Raw genomic sequence first — 16,274 nt, 5'->3', positions numbered from 1 at the left:
CAGCATTAATCCAATGAAGAGATTGCAGTAAAAAAAAAAAAAAAGTATATAAGAAGGGAGGCAGCAAAAGAAGAAAGAACAGGAAAATAGGGGGGGGGGATGAAGAAAGGAAAGAAGGGGAAGGAAAAGAAGGGAGGAAGGAAGGGAAAGGAGGGAGGAAGGAAAGGAAGGAGGTAGGAATGGAGGGAGGAAAGCACTCTAGCTGCCAGGATATGAGAGCACTCTGTCCTTCATTTCCACCTTCTTAAAACCAACGGTTTCCATTCAGAGAGAGGTGATGGTCTCATCCATCAACATAGCATACTCCAGAAAGGTGGGGTAGGGGTGGTGGGGCTGGGGGTGGGGTGGGGATCAGATGTAATGAAAATTCTTTTTATATTTAACTGACCACTCAGTTCACTTCAAAATGTTTCTAAAATGTATGCAACTGATGATTGTGCAAGGGGGGTATTTTAAACAAAATAAAGACCGGATACATAGTTTATCTGCTTTCATTTAAGCAAAAGCTAATTTAGAATCTTGTCAATAGCCCAAGTATAGCCATAAAGCCTGGTGGAGATAAGAAAAATAGATTCTGCTGGCTTCAAACCTGGCGGCTTTTGAATAGGCCCTAATGTAATGGGCCTGTGATGTAGGTGTGTGCCGATGGGCGTGCATGTAGTCTGATGGTGTTAGGAGTGCCTTGATGGATTAAAGGTTCATATACTCAAGCACTAGATAGAAGCTGTCACTCATGACTATGTTGTGAGAGTCTGGCAGAAGGCAGGGCAGAGTTTTGAATGAACTCCTTGGAATCACTATTGTTGTAATACAAGCTGAAGTAACTTAGGAATAGCAAAGCTATTGTGGCTTGCAAACATCACAGAAAGACACTTCAAAGTAAACCCCCCAGATTTCCAGTGTGGTAGCTTGGCAGGGCATTTAAACAAAAGGTGAGCCTCTCTCTCTCTCTCTCTCTCTTTCTCTCACCTAATATATTGATTTCAAAATACAGGGATATGTGGATTCTACTTGTTACATTTCAATGGAGTAAGGAATTAATGGAGAACAGACTACAGAGGAGGGCAAAAGTTGGCTCTCTGTCCACCATTTCATCAAGTCTGATGTGGACAATAAATGCTTTTAATATTAATATTATATTGCAAGGCAAGTCCTGTTGAGAACATTCTAGACATCTGAAACCATGTGGGCAGTAGGCCACAAAGTAAGAATGATAGTTTGATTCTATATATTTTCTCTTTCTCAAGAGCCCAGTAATTAAATCTTTTAAAGGCACATAATTTTTGGCATGTAAAAAGAAAAAAAAATTAATCAAGGGGTATCAGGTGCCAGTTACTTAAATATGAAAGTATTAGTAAGGTGTTTATATAAATTAATATTATTAATTAGCAGCAGTAGTGCACTTTAAGAAAATCACAAGCAAAACCACAAATGGGGATTGATTTGATTTGATTTACTTTCAGCATAAACTCCAGGTGAATTCCAGAGGGAGAAATATAATTTATGTTATAGTAGTAATTTCTATTCTATTGGCTCCTAGAGAATTTTTTAAAATAAAAAAAGTCAAATAATTTGAGAATAAGTAGCTGACTAGAGACAGACACTGCGATGACAGAAAAAAATGTTATGCATGAATTTGGGAAACATTTTATTCATCGCATTCCCAACTTTGTTTCTCCTCTTAAAATGATCATTTTTTTTCTTTTTGCCACGTTAGAGGTACATGTTAAAAAATTCAAAAAACTTCTGTGTGAAATTAAGAAGGCGAAGTTGTTAAACATTATATTTAGTTTCCTTATCATTGGAAGTAGTAGCTGGAGATTTTACAAAATAGATTGCTTGAATAAAAAAATCTCCATTGGGCTTTGTATTTTGAGGTCAGGGTCCACAAAGGTAATTTTAAAATCTATTCTAATTTATTATAGATTAATAAGACTTGTCCAAGAGATTTCTATGTACTTGACTATGGGAAATTAAATTGATGTCACTGTAAATTGTTAACAGTAAAACTAAAAACATTAAAGGAAGGGAATACAGCCTCCACTAACAAATGTCACATTTGTTTTTCATGACAGGACCACATCACAGTGCATGTTAGGGAAAAGAAGTTAAAAAGTTAGGGTACTCTATTTCTTTGAAGATTGTATGTTAATAGCTGATTCATTCCTAAAGACATGTTGCAATTTTCTATTTTGTATATTATTCCTGGCACCATCACTAAGATATTAAAAAAGAAACCACTATTGTGAAATATCAGCGGTGAGGGGTTTAAAAGCTATTTTTAACTTCATATTCTCTCTTCTGAGTGATAAAGACATAGGCTTATTTACTCATTGATTTTTCTTTCCTGCAATTTTGGCTAGTTTAATGGCTTTTAAAATCAAATACTCTTGTTGCAAAAGTCTACATTGTATATAAACTGAACACACACTCTCAGGCATCAGATCTCTCTCTCTCTCTCTCTCTCTCTTTCTCTCATTGGAAGTGTATTTGAATGCTGCTTTACTGAAGAGCAGGTTCTATTAAATAAATAAAAAAACAAATAAACACCCAAATCTGTTTTTTATTTAAAACAACTCTTAAAGTTGAACCTGGGATGGCTATGAATGGATATTTCATATAAGATCCCATTAACTCTCTTTCTTATTTACCCAGGAAAGGTCTTTAACTTGTATTTTATGCATATGTATTTCACAAAGCATGAGTCATTGTGCAAGAATTATCCACCTCCCTTTGAAAAACCAGTGAATAAAAATTCTAATTATAGCAAAGAGGTGCGATGTTTATACAGAAGTTTCTGTAGCAGAGTTTTCTCAATAAACTAGAATAAATTCTATCTTAGGTAAATTACAATAGGAAAGCTATTGGATATGTACTTAAAAATAGAAATCATATCTCTTGGCTCTTTTGTCTATGGTAGTAAGGTATTTGGGTTTTTGTTTCCACACATTATTGCCAGTGAAAGTAAAATTTGGAAATTAAAGCAATTTGTGTTGCTCTGGTTTGTGGCTGAATGCAGTATTAATTTGAAAAAGAAATCATTTTACTGTTCAAATTTGTATGTCTAGGTCATAATGAGAGCATGATAGTCTGCAATCTACCCTCTCCATCTAACAGAAACAAAAAAACAAACCATTCTATCTGCTAGCTAACAAGAAAAACACTTAGAATTCAGCATACTGGAAATACAATAATATCTTTTCTATAGATGAACTCTTAATACTATTTTATTTCATCTTCTGTATCTACCAAGGTAGAACACACACTTGTGTTTTAGGCATAATTTTTGACTTTCAAATTAAGTTGTAACACCACCCCATTGGTGGCTCTATGAAATGAAAAGAGATTTGGAGCAATAATCCTCCAAGATAAAAGATAGATAAAAAGGCAAAGTTGGGATGGCTTGCTTTTGGTTTTAGGGATGTTACAAAATTCTTCCTTTTAAAATGACTGCATCATGCTGCTTCTTTTTTTCCCCCTCTTTCTTTCTTTCTTTCTTTCTTTCTTTCTTTCTTTCTTTTGCTGAGTAAATGGAAAAAGAAAGAAAAAAGATTGCCTTCCTTGTTTCCACATCCCAATTCCAAAGTAAGAATAAATAAAACAAATCCAATTCTTAACCAACCTCCCCAAAGAACTCCCCTCCTTCCCCCCCATCCCCCCCAAAAATGTTCCTGCCACTTTGGGAAGGTTTCATGTCACTGTGGGTCTTACTGAGACACCCAGGTGGTCAATATATCTATATATATTTTTTAACCTGACAGCAGTGGTTAAACTGCAAAGACCTGGGAATGGAGGGGAACCCACAAACTTTTCAAAGAAAACTTGGGAAAGCAATTGTTGAAAGGTAACTTCTTTCCAGGGGGGAAGTATGCAGAGAGGCAGGCTAGAGAGAGTGGATGTAACTATTTTTATTCTTTACTAAGGCATTTCTAACTTTTATGATTCCCCCCCTCCCTCTTTTACTATCTGTCTTTGTGCCTCCAGGGCCAGTGAAAGGCAGGGCAGATTCTAGATTGCTTTCAGAGTTTGCCTTCTCTGATGATGGATTACCATGTCAATTTAAACGGCATAGGATTAATTTGTTTCAATGATTTCTCTTTAGGCTGAATGCCAGCCGTTTTTCTATCTCTCCTCTTGCTCTTCAGGACAACAACGAGAGAGAGAGAGAGAGAGAGAGAGAGAGAGAGAGAGAGAGAGAGAGAGAGATTCTTTTACATTCTAAGTTGAGAGATATAGTAATGGAAATAGACAAGGTAGGTGTAATGTTGCAGTACAATATAGGGTTGAGTGTTTTTTTCTCTTTGCCTGAAAGCCTGAAGCCTACAGTCAGTCACATTACAATAAAATTGGTCTCAACATTTATTCAATAAATACTTGTCTCGTAGATAATCCAGTGCTGAGTGCTTTTGACACATAAGGACTTAATTTGTCTTGGATAACAAGTTATTAATATGGCACATTTACACTTGCCTTCTACAATAAGGCTATTGAGATCTATAACAAATTCAAATGATCACTGTAAAAATATAGTGCCTGTGAGGGATATTATTTTTTGAGAGTGCAAACTTGGATATCCATATAACTGTATAGAACACAAGGCATGCATGCATGCTTGTATCTGTGCCCACACACCCATCTCCATATCACATATGTCAAAAATCCTCAGTGATGACGTTGAAAGCCAATTCCCATCATTATGGAGATAGAGCTTCCCTTTCCAAAATAAGATCGTGTCCGAGTTTTCTCTTCTGAAAGCTTCCTAAAGCACATAAGAAGAAATGCTGCTCAAATATACTTGCTTTGCAAGACCAAATCTCTCTTTAAAAAAGAAAAAAAACACCAAAGTTAAAAAAAATAAAGTTGAAAGTGCCATCAGAAAAGCATTTCATTGCAAGCTAAAATCAAACACACTCCCTCCATATTTTTCAACTATACTGAACTTGCAGCTAGCTAGTGCATATTGCTTAAAGAATAAAGGTGATTTAAGAAAATAATCTATCCCTAGTGTGATTATTTTATTTCTCTCTTTAAAGGGAGACTTTCCAGTGGGTGCAGAAAGATGAAAGAGAAATTTTATACTTGGGCTAAATATATTGGACAAACCTGATGATTTGAACAGAGGGTTTTTTTTCGACACCCTCTGCTCCTTATTGGCTTCTTTCTTTCTAGCATTCTCCTCTATTGAAATCTGACATCATAGTTCAGGTTAATAAATTCCATTTGGAATATGAATGCAAGTGGATTTTTATACCCCAACCCCCGCCTCCACCAGCCCAGCCTTCTCAAAAAACAAATAAACAAACCCTGAAGGCTTTATTTTGTGCAGACTTTACTTTTTAAGGAGGTGCACCATCAGAGATTGATCAATGACTGTCAACAGTGGATTCTGTATCATTTTAATTTGTTAAAAACAAAAGTTGTTGGTTGTTAACCTTGGGGGAAGATGGTGCGTGTCAAAGAAACTCTCTCTCTCTCTCACTGGGAAATGATGTTACACATGAGTAGAAAATCCAAGCAAGAAAGGCTAATTGAATGAAGAGAAGAGAATTAGGTTAAAAAATAGAGTACAATCTAGTATCACATTTTCACTAGTGTAAGTTGAAATGAAGGTGTCTTCAAGTCTCGGGCGATGCCAGAGTGTTTAGATGTTGGCCACAGATGGGAACACCTATTGAAATGTGTCTGAAGAAGATTAATAGAGCTTGTCACTGCTGGAAAAGCACTGCTTTGCTGTAAATTTCTACCAGCACAAGATGAATTACCGATGAATGCTCACTTATCAACCCTATCACTATCGTTCGACACTAAATCAAATTGAGAAGTTATCTGCAATCAGAAAATTTCTTTTTAAAATAGACATCCACTTTTAGGTGCCCACACTTTAATAATCCTACTCAGAAAACAATTCTCGATCCCTGGATGCTTCTTCTTTAGCTTAAGCGGAATTCTAGCTTCATAATGAATATATTTATTAAGTGCACACGTAGCGGGCAACACTGGGCAGGCAGTAAAGTTTGACAGGATCTTAGAATGAAGAATTCCTAGGGCTATCATTTAATATTTTATAAAATGTGTGTTTTTTTTTTACCTTTAGATTCCCTCACACCCCCATCCTTCCTGGGAAGGCAAATAACAGAGAGTGGGTTTGCAATATGAAGCTCTAAGTAAAAATAAAATATGAGAATTGCAAGTTTCGGCAGGCAACGGTAGAATGGAATTAAACAGTTGCTGGCCATGCTGGAGTCATGCATTTAAAAATGATTAAATAGTGTTTCATGCATTCTATTTTGGGCATGGTCTGGGGAAAGAACAGAGCCTAGGACTTTCAGAGTGCTAGCTCTACAGTCTATGGCTGAGTCACACCCGGGTTTAGTTTGTGTCTCATGTTCAAGTTGATTTATTAGGGAAATAAAAATAAAGTCATTATTTCTTTTTAATTACCAGTTAACAATCTCTAAGCATTTAGAAATTGTTTTTCCAACATTGGGTTCATAATGCTTTAATAAAAACATCAACTCTGTATGTATGTGTGTGTGTATGTGTGTGCTTCTTCCTATTTAATAAATGCACAACTGATTTGATCTGTGTTGGAAGCTGTTTAGGAAGACATGTGGAATTCCCATTTTGCAGATGAGCAGACTGAGTCTCAGACTTGTCTGAAGGTCACGGTGTGAAACCAGCCGCAGGAGGAAAGTTCATGAGATTCTTTTCTTCAACGAACCACCAGAAAACCAGAAGTGGAGCTGTGGCTCAAAGTGGTAGAACTCTAGCCTTGAGGAAAAGAGCTCAGGAACAGCACCCAGGTCCCAAGTTCAGGACTGGTGCACACACACACACACAGACACACACACAGACACACACACACACACACACGAACATGCTCTCTATTCCAGGACTGTGGTAGTTTATTTAATATCTATGCAACTATCTTAGATACTGCCATGATTCCCGTTATCCAAATAAATACAAAAACAAAATAAAATAAGGCCTAAGTTGCTCAGGGGCCTTGCCTAAAATCACATTTCAGAAAGCTGAGACCTGGCAAATGCAGGCATCTGAATTCAAAACCATTCTCCCTTTGTGAGGAATCTTCAATTTTACTGAACGGTCACAAGCAATCTCATTTGTCTTCAGAATATAAAAATTCCTCAGATTCCTCAGGCAGCTTGTTATTCTAGAAATAAGGAGATCTGGGCTTATTTATTTACGTCGGGATTTACTCATTTTAAAGTGCTGGGAACTGAAGTTAAGGCCCCCCACGCACCAGGCAAGTGCCGGCCCACTGAGCTACATCCCAGGACGCTGAGACCTGGGTTCAAGCTCTGGCCTGAGCTCTTACTAAGTATAAACCACACCTCCTTACCTGTTATTTTCCTATTTTCCTCCTCTTTGAAATCGGGTGGTTGGACTAAATGAGACAAAGAACATTGCGCCTGGGTGTTTTTCTTGGGATCCTTGAGATGAAAGAAGAGAGGCACAGAGAAGCAATCCAAACCCTCCCTGCAGAGAGTGGACATTTGGTCTTAGATGATATTCAGTCTTAGGTGAAAGTACAATGCTCCCCTTTTTAGAAGACTACAGCATTAGAAAACATCTCTATTTCCTTTTCCTTGTCTCCAGAACACAGAGTACATTGAGTACATTTTTTTTTTTTCTGGTCCAGGGACTTGAACTCAAGGTCTAGACACTGTCCCTGATCATTTTTGCTCAAGGCTAACACCGAACTTGAGCCACTGCTCCACTTTGGGCTTTCTGCTCGTCAACTGGAGAAGTCTCACAGACTATCCTGCCTGGCCCGGTTTTGAACCTTGATCATCAGAGCCACCTGTGCCTGGCCATATTTGTCTGTTGATATCCAATGGGGATCAAGCCCAGGATTTTTCACTGGGTAGCTAAATCAGCAGATTCTCAAGACTTTTGTATAAAATGGCATGGTACTTTCCCATGTGTGTAATCTCCATACTTCTGCCCATATAGCCAGTCCAATGGCTATGTGGGTAATTGTACTGTCTGGTTTAAGTCTGTATGTCTTTCATACAGATGCAATTCAAGAATCGTTTATTTCAAATGTCAGTTGGTAGAACTTGTTCATAGAGAGGGGAGTAGCCTTGGAATGAATGTTCTCTAAAGAATTCTTGAATTTCAAACTTGTCTGCCCTTTATCCCACCCCTTAATTTCCAGAAAAAAAGCAAGAATAAAAACAAACACCAAATTTTTTAAGGTTGAGGAGAATCACTTAGGATGATGTAGCCAAATGGTAACACATTTAAATCCAAACCCCTTTTCCTTTGCCAGCACCCTGAAAACATATCCCCAGTCCTATAAGCTCCGTATTCAACAACCACAAAAGGGCGTGCTTTTGATTATTCACTTGTGTCTCAATGGTAGCTTTTTTTTATTGTATGGTGTGCTAATGCTCGGGGGCTGTTATTGGTTGGAATATGCAGTTTCCCTAAGTCCTTTTTGCAATCTTTCATAATGCTTACTATGCTAACCCTCCAAACAGTCAGAGTGCAGTGAAATACCACATTGTAATATAGGATATTCTGGGCTTTGGAAGCCTGGCTCAGTTGGTAGAGTGCAGCTCTCCCAGAGTGAAATTACCAGGTACTGAGTTCAAGTCCCAGTCTCAGATCTAAAAAAAAAAAGATTACTCTGTAATCTCTATTAGGTCCCAATAATACTCCGGTTTGTTTTATCAAAACCTACCTCTGATGCTTCCATTAAATGGCTAGATTTATATTATCTAATGGTTCTCCAATGGGAAAAATAATAACTATACTTTAAAAACAATCTTCCTTGTCTCTCAAATCATCCTTTCTTATGCAATGCCCACTTTGGGAATCCCCGTGTGCGTTCCATCAGAAGTTGTAAGACAAAAAAAAATGTGCATTATTAAAAAGTATAAATATTTTCAGAAGCAACCAAAAGGATGCAAGATCGATTCAGTGTATAGATTGGGCCTCCTAATTTGACACAGCTTTGTTCTAATGAGAGCTTACTGAAATAGAAAGTCAACATAGCTCCTGCCCACTCCTTGGAAATCCTTAAAAGCATTCAAATAACCTGGCAAGATTTCCTTTTTCTTTTTTCTTTTTTGCTATATATATGCTAAGGCATTTTTTTAATGGCAAGGTCTAGTTTTCAGCCTGTGGCCTACGCCTCGTTTTTCACCACTTTTAGAGACTCCGCATTGTCATCCTTGAGAAATTATGACTAATTCTTTCTTCTCTTTAGAGTTTTTAGATCAGCCGCAAGGACCGCTCCCTTCTCACAAGTCGGAAGTTGACGAGGTTAACCTTACACTTCCATAAGAACATTTTTGGCCTGCAGGCAACTGCATTACAACCTCTTTCTTGGCTTAATAAAAGGTACCACATTATCTACCTGGTCAATCTCGATTGGCTTTTAAAAATTGAGACAGGGAAAAATCTAATAAGCCTCATTAGGGCATCTGCCTTAGAACAACAGGCAGCTTCATTGAACATATTGCTTTGAAATGTCCCAGCAGAGTTGGGTGGTCACTGCTTGAATATAGGTACACATTGCTAATTTGGGGTCTTTTCTCAGTAGGGTAGATGTGAAAAGGAAAAAAAAAAAGAAGCTTCGTGTGGAGATGGAATTTTAATACACCCTGATTGTTGTGTTTTGTTTTTGTTTTCTTTCTTTCTTTCCTTTAATCCCACTTTTTTGTCCAAATGGCTAGGTGTGGAGAGATGGCTTGGTTTTCTCGATATGGTTCACGCGTCCACAGCTGGAACCCCAAAGAAGACTGAAAATGTCTTTAAAATCAACACAACTCAGGGAGCCTGAGAGAACAAGTTTTCCTTTGTTGTAGGGTATAGTATTATTTGCTGTAGGTTTTTTTTTTTGATATACATTCTAAATTAGGCCTGCCTCATCTTTAATTCATCACTCTCAGCTGAAAGAGATTAGCAATGTCTAGCACGCACCCCTCGTATGGTGTTGACCTCATCAAGTATGGCCTGAAATTAATTAGCCTCATTCATTCCAAATGGAAAAGGATAATGGAACAGCATTTTAGAGACGACCATCACAAATTGTAGGCAGCATATTTTAAAAGGCCTCTATTTTCAAACCTGGTAGATTAAAATTCTTTCCAGGGTTCACAATATGCTCCAGAGGACAGCCCAGTCAGATTTGATGTTTGAGATGGGGTTATATGTATATGCGTGTGTGTGTGTGTGTGTGTGTGTGTGTGCAGAATCATATATTGTATGACTGTTATAGTTGGCTCTTTGGTGTGCCTGTTTCTGTTCTCAAGAATGACAACTGGAACCGTTGGCTAACAAAAATTTGATGTTGAATTCTGTTTAAATTAAATTAGCTATTATTATTATTATTGTTGTTGTTATTTTGTGCCAGTTTGGGGGCTTGAATTCAGGGCCTGGGTGCTGTGCCTAAGCTTCTTTTGCTCAAGGATAGCACTCTACCACTTTGAGCCACAATTCCACTTCCAGTTTTTGAGTGGTTCATTGTTGATAAGCATCTCAAGGACTTTCTTTCCTGGGCTGGCTTTGAACTGTGATCCTCAGATCTCAACCTCTTGAGTAGCTGGGATTACAGGCATGAGCCACCAGTGCCTGGCCTCTATTTTCCATTTCTAATTGTTTCACCAGCATGAAATTTATTGATTTTATAGAACATCACCTTGTAGTGTTTGGAGAAAATTTTGTATTTTATACATTAAAACAACAACCTTCCCCCCACCCCCCCCCAAAAAAAGAGTAAAACAAAACAATAACAACAAAAACCATCAACCTTTGCCAGCGTAATTTTAGTTGTTTAAATTAAAAAGTACATGTTCAGTATAATATAACTGTGAAACTTTCATTCAACTTTTGGATAAGTGTAGTTTTAGGTAACTAATCTTTTTATGAAGTTCATTGATAAACGAAGCTTTCTAAGATTATTTGGCCTATACTAAATTAGAAACAGAAACAATTTTTCTCATATCTCTACCAACAGAAGGTTTAGAAGTGTCTCTATGCTCCCTGTGGTCTAACTCCTCTCTCCTACGAGGTCTCTTCATCTAATGGGTATATATCTCTTACATGGACAAGATCATCAATCACAAACTGTTAACCTACATTTTGATATAAAAGATCTATCCTTAAATCTTTCCAAACATCTAGCATATAATTTGAGGAAATTAGTTAGCTTAAAGTCTCCACTCTGATTTCTGAGGGATAAAAATATTAAAAGGAAAGAAAAAAAAAAAGAAGACAGCTTAAATTGTACAAATGTAATTTCTCCCTCCAAAGTCACTGTTTAACTGAGCCAGGTATAAAAGATGAAGTAATGCTAATCTTTTGAAGTGGACAAAAAAAAATTTGCTAATTATCTTCTAGTGAATTTGGAATTTCGTGTCAAATAAACATGATAGTAAATAAAGGAAAATACTTAGTAGAAAATTGCTTACTTCTTAAAGCACATTGCCAGAATGTGGTATTGTTGGTTTGGGTACTTCTTTAGTTATACCTTTAAAACTGTATTTGTCATTGAGGAAAAGGAGGGCACACATTCTATTATATTGCCATTTGTTCACATACTCAGTACCTCAGTACTCATTTTTGCTTTCATTTTTGTCAATGTAGGTAAAGATAGCTGTAGGAAATCTGTATTTATTCAAACAGTGAACTCAAAGAAAAAATCTGATGAAGTTACCAAATCACATTTGGTGTCTACCTGGAATGGAAAATCTGCTCTTGGCAGCTTGAAGTAGAAGACAAGTTTGCTTAAAACGCTAACCAGATTTTCTCAACTTATTCTAGATTTACTCTGTAGTTGCATTTGGGGGGATACAACAAATCTGACACCCCAAGTTAGCTAATGATGAATAGATGATAGCATAGAGGAGAGACTTCTCAAAGATGTGTTTGAAATTGTTTTGTCTTATTTTATGTAAACAACGTGATGTTTTACGGTCAAGAACAGTATAGGAAGGAAAATTTCAAAGCTGAACCTGGGAAAAATCATCAAATATGAGAGACTTATAGGGGAAATGAGCCACCTTTGGGTTGTTACATATTCATAAGATTTTGTAGAAGAAAAAAATAAATAACCACCAAGGATGAAATATTACTAACAATCATTTTGGGGATACTCATTAAGCTAAGGCACTTTTCTCTCACCATGTCATATATAAATATATATATATATATAAGCACAATTTAATTTACTATGACAGTAAATTAGCATTTCCATCTGAAAATGAGGAGAATTATGATAAAGAAATTTGTAGTTTTCCCAAAGTTGTATCCCTTCCTCCTCCTCCTCCTCCTCCTCCTCCTCCTCCTCCTCCTCCTCCTCCTCCTCCTCCTCCTCCTCCTCCTTCTCTTCTCCTTCTTCTTTTCTTTTGCCAGTCCTGGGTCTTGAACTCAGGTCCTGGGCACTGTCCCTGAGCTTCTTTTGCTCAAGGCTAGCACTCTACCACTTGAGCCACATTCCCAGCCCCATATCCTTTCATAAATATAATCAAAACCCGGGAGTGCTTATGTCCAATGCTAGACTTCCTCTCCAGAGACAAGGCAATCCTTATGTTTGTGGACAACTAACTGGGCCACCCACTTTGAATAGGAAGATTGGCTTCATTCTTTGACCACCAAGGGCAGTCAGTATTATGGAGGAACACGGAGGACATTTCCTGAGAAAAGCAAAGAGTATAGAAGGCAGCTGGGCCCGAGTGGCTCACACCTGTCATCCTAGCTTCTCAGGAGGCTGAAATCTGAGGATCACAGCTCAAAGCCAACCCAGGCAGGAAAGTGCCCATGAGATGCTTATCTCCAATTTACCACTAGAAAACTGCAAGTGGCTCTATGACTTCAAGTGGTAAAAGGCTGCCATTGAGCAAAAGAGCTCAGGGACAGTGCCCAGGCCTTGTATTCTAGCCCACTGGCCCAAAGGACAAACAATAAAAAACAAACATACAAACAAACTAAGAACTAGAGAAGGTACTTTCCTACTTACTCTTACTCCACCCATAGGAAAGGGGTCAGTTTTCCAACTCTCCCATGTATGTTTGATGAACTTCTACTTGGAAAGCTACTTTATGTGTTGGATGCTTTGGTACTAATGAAGTGCATGTGCATGTGTGTATACACGTGTGTGTGTGTGAGAGAGAGAAAGAGAGAGAGAGAGAGAGAGAGAGAGAGAGAGAGAGAGAGAGAAAGAGACTGAGTGGAATTTAAGGGGGGGAATAGTAAATGCCAAGGGGAGAGATTGACCTGGGAAGAAAGATCAAAACATGGAAGCAAGTAGAATTTGGCTAAGCAATCATTAAAGGAGAATTTGCATGGGAGAGATATTCGGAAAGAAAACAGCAGTCTAAAAATGGCAATGTGGAGACAGGAAGAAAGCAGAAAGGAAGATCTAAGAGAAAAAAAATTAAGATTTTTGTCACAAAGAAAGATTTTTTTTTCTCTTAAAGGAATTTTGCACTCCAAACCAGAGATTTCACAAGAACGTTTTTCACAAGAACATTTTGTCCCTCATCATCCAAAACATGGAGTAGAAAGATGGACTACAAAAGGAGGCATGCTTCAAGATGCCTTGAATATTAATAATCATATGTAGAGTTGCCCATCTCTTTATATTCACAATCTCACAGGATGAACACACAAAATATATATGATCACCTCTGGCTTTCCAACTATGGGAGCAAGGTTCAGGGAGGTTATACAAGGTGACCATGGGCAGACAAGCCTCACTGGTTCTTATTTGACTCCACATCTCTTTCCTTCACAGGATCCCACGCTGTCTTCTTACATGATGTCCCCACGATTTTGAACAGATGTCAAGGAACATCTGGATGTAGGCCAAGTGAATGACTGGCGCGTTCCACCCAGGAATGTACTGAAGAGAACCACAGGATGCTTGAGGGTACAACTCCATCCTCCTCCTGAAATCTGCCTGTCCTCTTGGAAGAAGTGGCCCCAGCCGGGCTCAGCTTACTCACAGAAAATGTGCACGAGGTACCAGTGCCATAAACACATAGAGCTGTTGGCTTTGGGTGTGGGACTGAATAAGAGATGGATTAACATGAGAAGGTGGAGCTGCCCAGGGGCTCCATGAGCTTTGGGTGTCTGCAGGCTCCCAGCAGAAATCACCTGGACTGTTTATAGGAATCTCAGTGTCGATGAAAAGACTGCATTAACACTCCCAACTGTCTCTGCCCTGTGGAGAAAAGTTCCAGATTCTTTCGAAAGTATGTAAAGCATGGATGTGTGAAGTGGTCACCGCATTTGGGACCAATTACTCAGATTAGGAGGCAAGGGTGATCTGTTTACACTTTTGTAGCCCAGAGCCCTTTGGCTCGGGTTCACATTTGTAAATTACAAGCATTTCAGCCCAGCATTGACTTCTCTGTTGACCCTGTGTGTGAGTGTGTGTGTGTGTGCGTGTGCGCGCGCGCACGCGCTACAGATAAACAGGTTGTGGCCGGCAGGAGGATTTCAATGACTAGGACAGTGAATATTGTCTTCCAGGTGAGACATTTAGTGCACAGATTGCCTACAATCAAGGGGAGTTTAGTCAGTCAGAAGAGTCTGACTGGGTTTAGTGTGTCAGGATATGTTTGCTTCCCCCTCTGCCCCCAATCCTGCCTGCCACTCTTCAGAAAAGCTACTTTGCAAAAGAAGTTGGGAAATAAAGGTTCCTTACATCTTTTGCTTCCGTTACCAGAGCCCTGTTTTTTAAGACATTGTGGATGACATCCACAACCAGTGGTAGAACAGTGAAGTTTTTATTATAGCAGTGGTGCTACTAAGAACTAGTATACATAGACAGGAGGACAGATAGTATGGACACAGAAGCATCTGGAATATTTGGCTGTAACTCCCAAGAAGCTAGAGGTTTGCATTTTTGGGGACTGAGAAAAAAAATTGCCCTCTACATAGAAGTCCTTGTTTTTGTAAATTTATTAATAACTAATAATTTCAGAACTTTAGGGCAATAGTTGTCTGTTGTTTGTTTTGTTTTATTTTATTTTTTAATGCTTGAACTCAGGGCCCAGGCCCTGCCCCTGAACTTTTTCTTTAATAAATCAAGACTAGTGCTCTACTACTTAAGCTACAGCTCCACTTTCTCAGTCTCCTGACTGGCTGGGATTACAGGCATGAGCCACTGGTTTATCTTTCTCTTAACATAATCCCAGCCTTAATGGTTGGACCATTGGAGGAAAACATCCACATAGATCAGAAGACAGGAAGAAATGAAATGAACTCCCTCCTAAGAAGCAGGGACCCAGTGGCACAATGCTGGTGTCTACCTGTTTGTTTGGTACTGACTGGGGTTTGAACCTAGGACTTTGCATTTGCTAGGCAGGCATTCTGCTACTTGAGTTATAACTCCAGGTCCGATGTCCAGATTTAAGAAAACTCAATACCATCAAGTTAGAAATGGACACAATAGGGAGCTGAGTTTTTCTTTTCTAAAGTTCTTTAAAACAACAACAATAACAATACAACCTTAGATGAAAACAGAGTCAAGGCTGTAATTGTGGACTGTTAGATTGAGAAGCATTTAAAAAAAAATTGATTCATCTAGCACCCTCTTCATGCAGGCTGTATGTATTCTGAGGTAATCCATACATGTTGTTTCTCTAGACCTTTCACATCTCCATGTATTTTCCTGATAAAAACTGCTTTTTTTAAAATATCAGAACAACTTTCTTCAACTATACATTTTTTTTCTTTTTCTCCCCCCTGACCCTGGTTTATCTCAACCATCTACTTGCTTTCTGCAATGTCACTGCTTCCTGACATTTACAATTAACTCACAAATTAACTGAGAAATAATAGTATGCACTCAGCTAGATGATATAGTGGTCACAGGGGACCAGGCCAATTTTTCTAGAATAAGGTTAGGACCAGGTTGCACTGTAGCCATGATGCAGTTGGTCCTGAAGGAGTATGAGCAGGAATCTAGGTGTTCCTAGAAGAGACACCATGCATTTCATCATGGTTCCTTAGCACTCTGACACTTCTGCACCTATAAGACAGACTTCATCTGTTTGTTTATTGTATTTTATTGTTTTTTTAAAATTCAAGGCTCCATCATGGAACCAAGAAAACAGAGTCTTGCCTGTAGCCATTGGTCTAACTTCAAAGCCAGAGTTGTGGAGATGGATAGGTGATCTGACAGATAAAGCCTGCATCACATCAGGAGTTGCAAGTTCAAGTCAGGTAACAACAACAAACAACCACCACCAAGTGTGAAGAGCTGGGAAAAGGCCATCGATTAGACCAGAAAT

The 16,274-nt window shown here is 38.4% G+C and overlaps 1 long non-coding RNA gene across 2 annotated transcripts in view; it reads left to right on the top strand.

Moving 5' to 3' along the window:
* Positions 1-16,274, top strand: part of LOC125338475 — a 24,876-nt gene extending 8,602 nt beyond the window's left edge. The window contains exons 2-4 of one of the 2 annotated variants that reach the window (XR_007208316.1): positions 10,991-11,061; positions 13,769-13,995; positions 16,072-16,274. This is a non-coding gene — a long non-coding RNA (uncharacterized LOC125338475). The remainder of the gene's footprint in view (positions 1-10,990; positions 11,062-13,768; positions 13,996-16,071) is intronic. The other variant, XR_007208317.1, reaches the window with a different exon arrangement.

This window comes from Perognathus longimembris, chromosome 20 (assembly GCF_023159225.1).
Source record: "Perognathus longimembris pacificus isolate PPM17 chromosome 20, ASM2315922v1, whole genome shotgun sequence".
Classification (NCBI taxonomy): Eukaryota; Metazoa; Chordata; class Mammalia; order Rodentia; family Heteromyidae; genus Perognathus; species Perognathus longimembris.
Note: the sequence above shows the minus strand (reverse complement) of the source record. Positions and strands in the feature narration are given on the sequence as shown.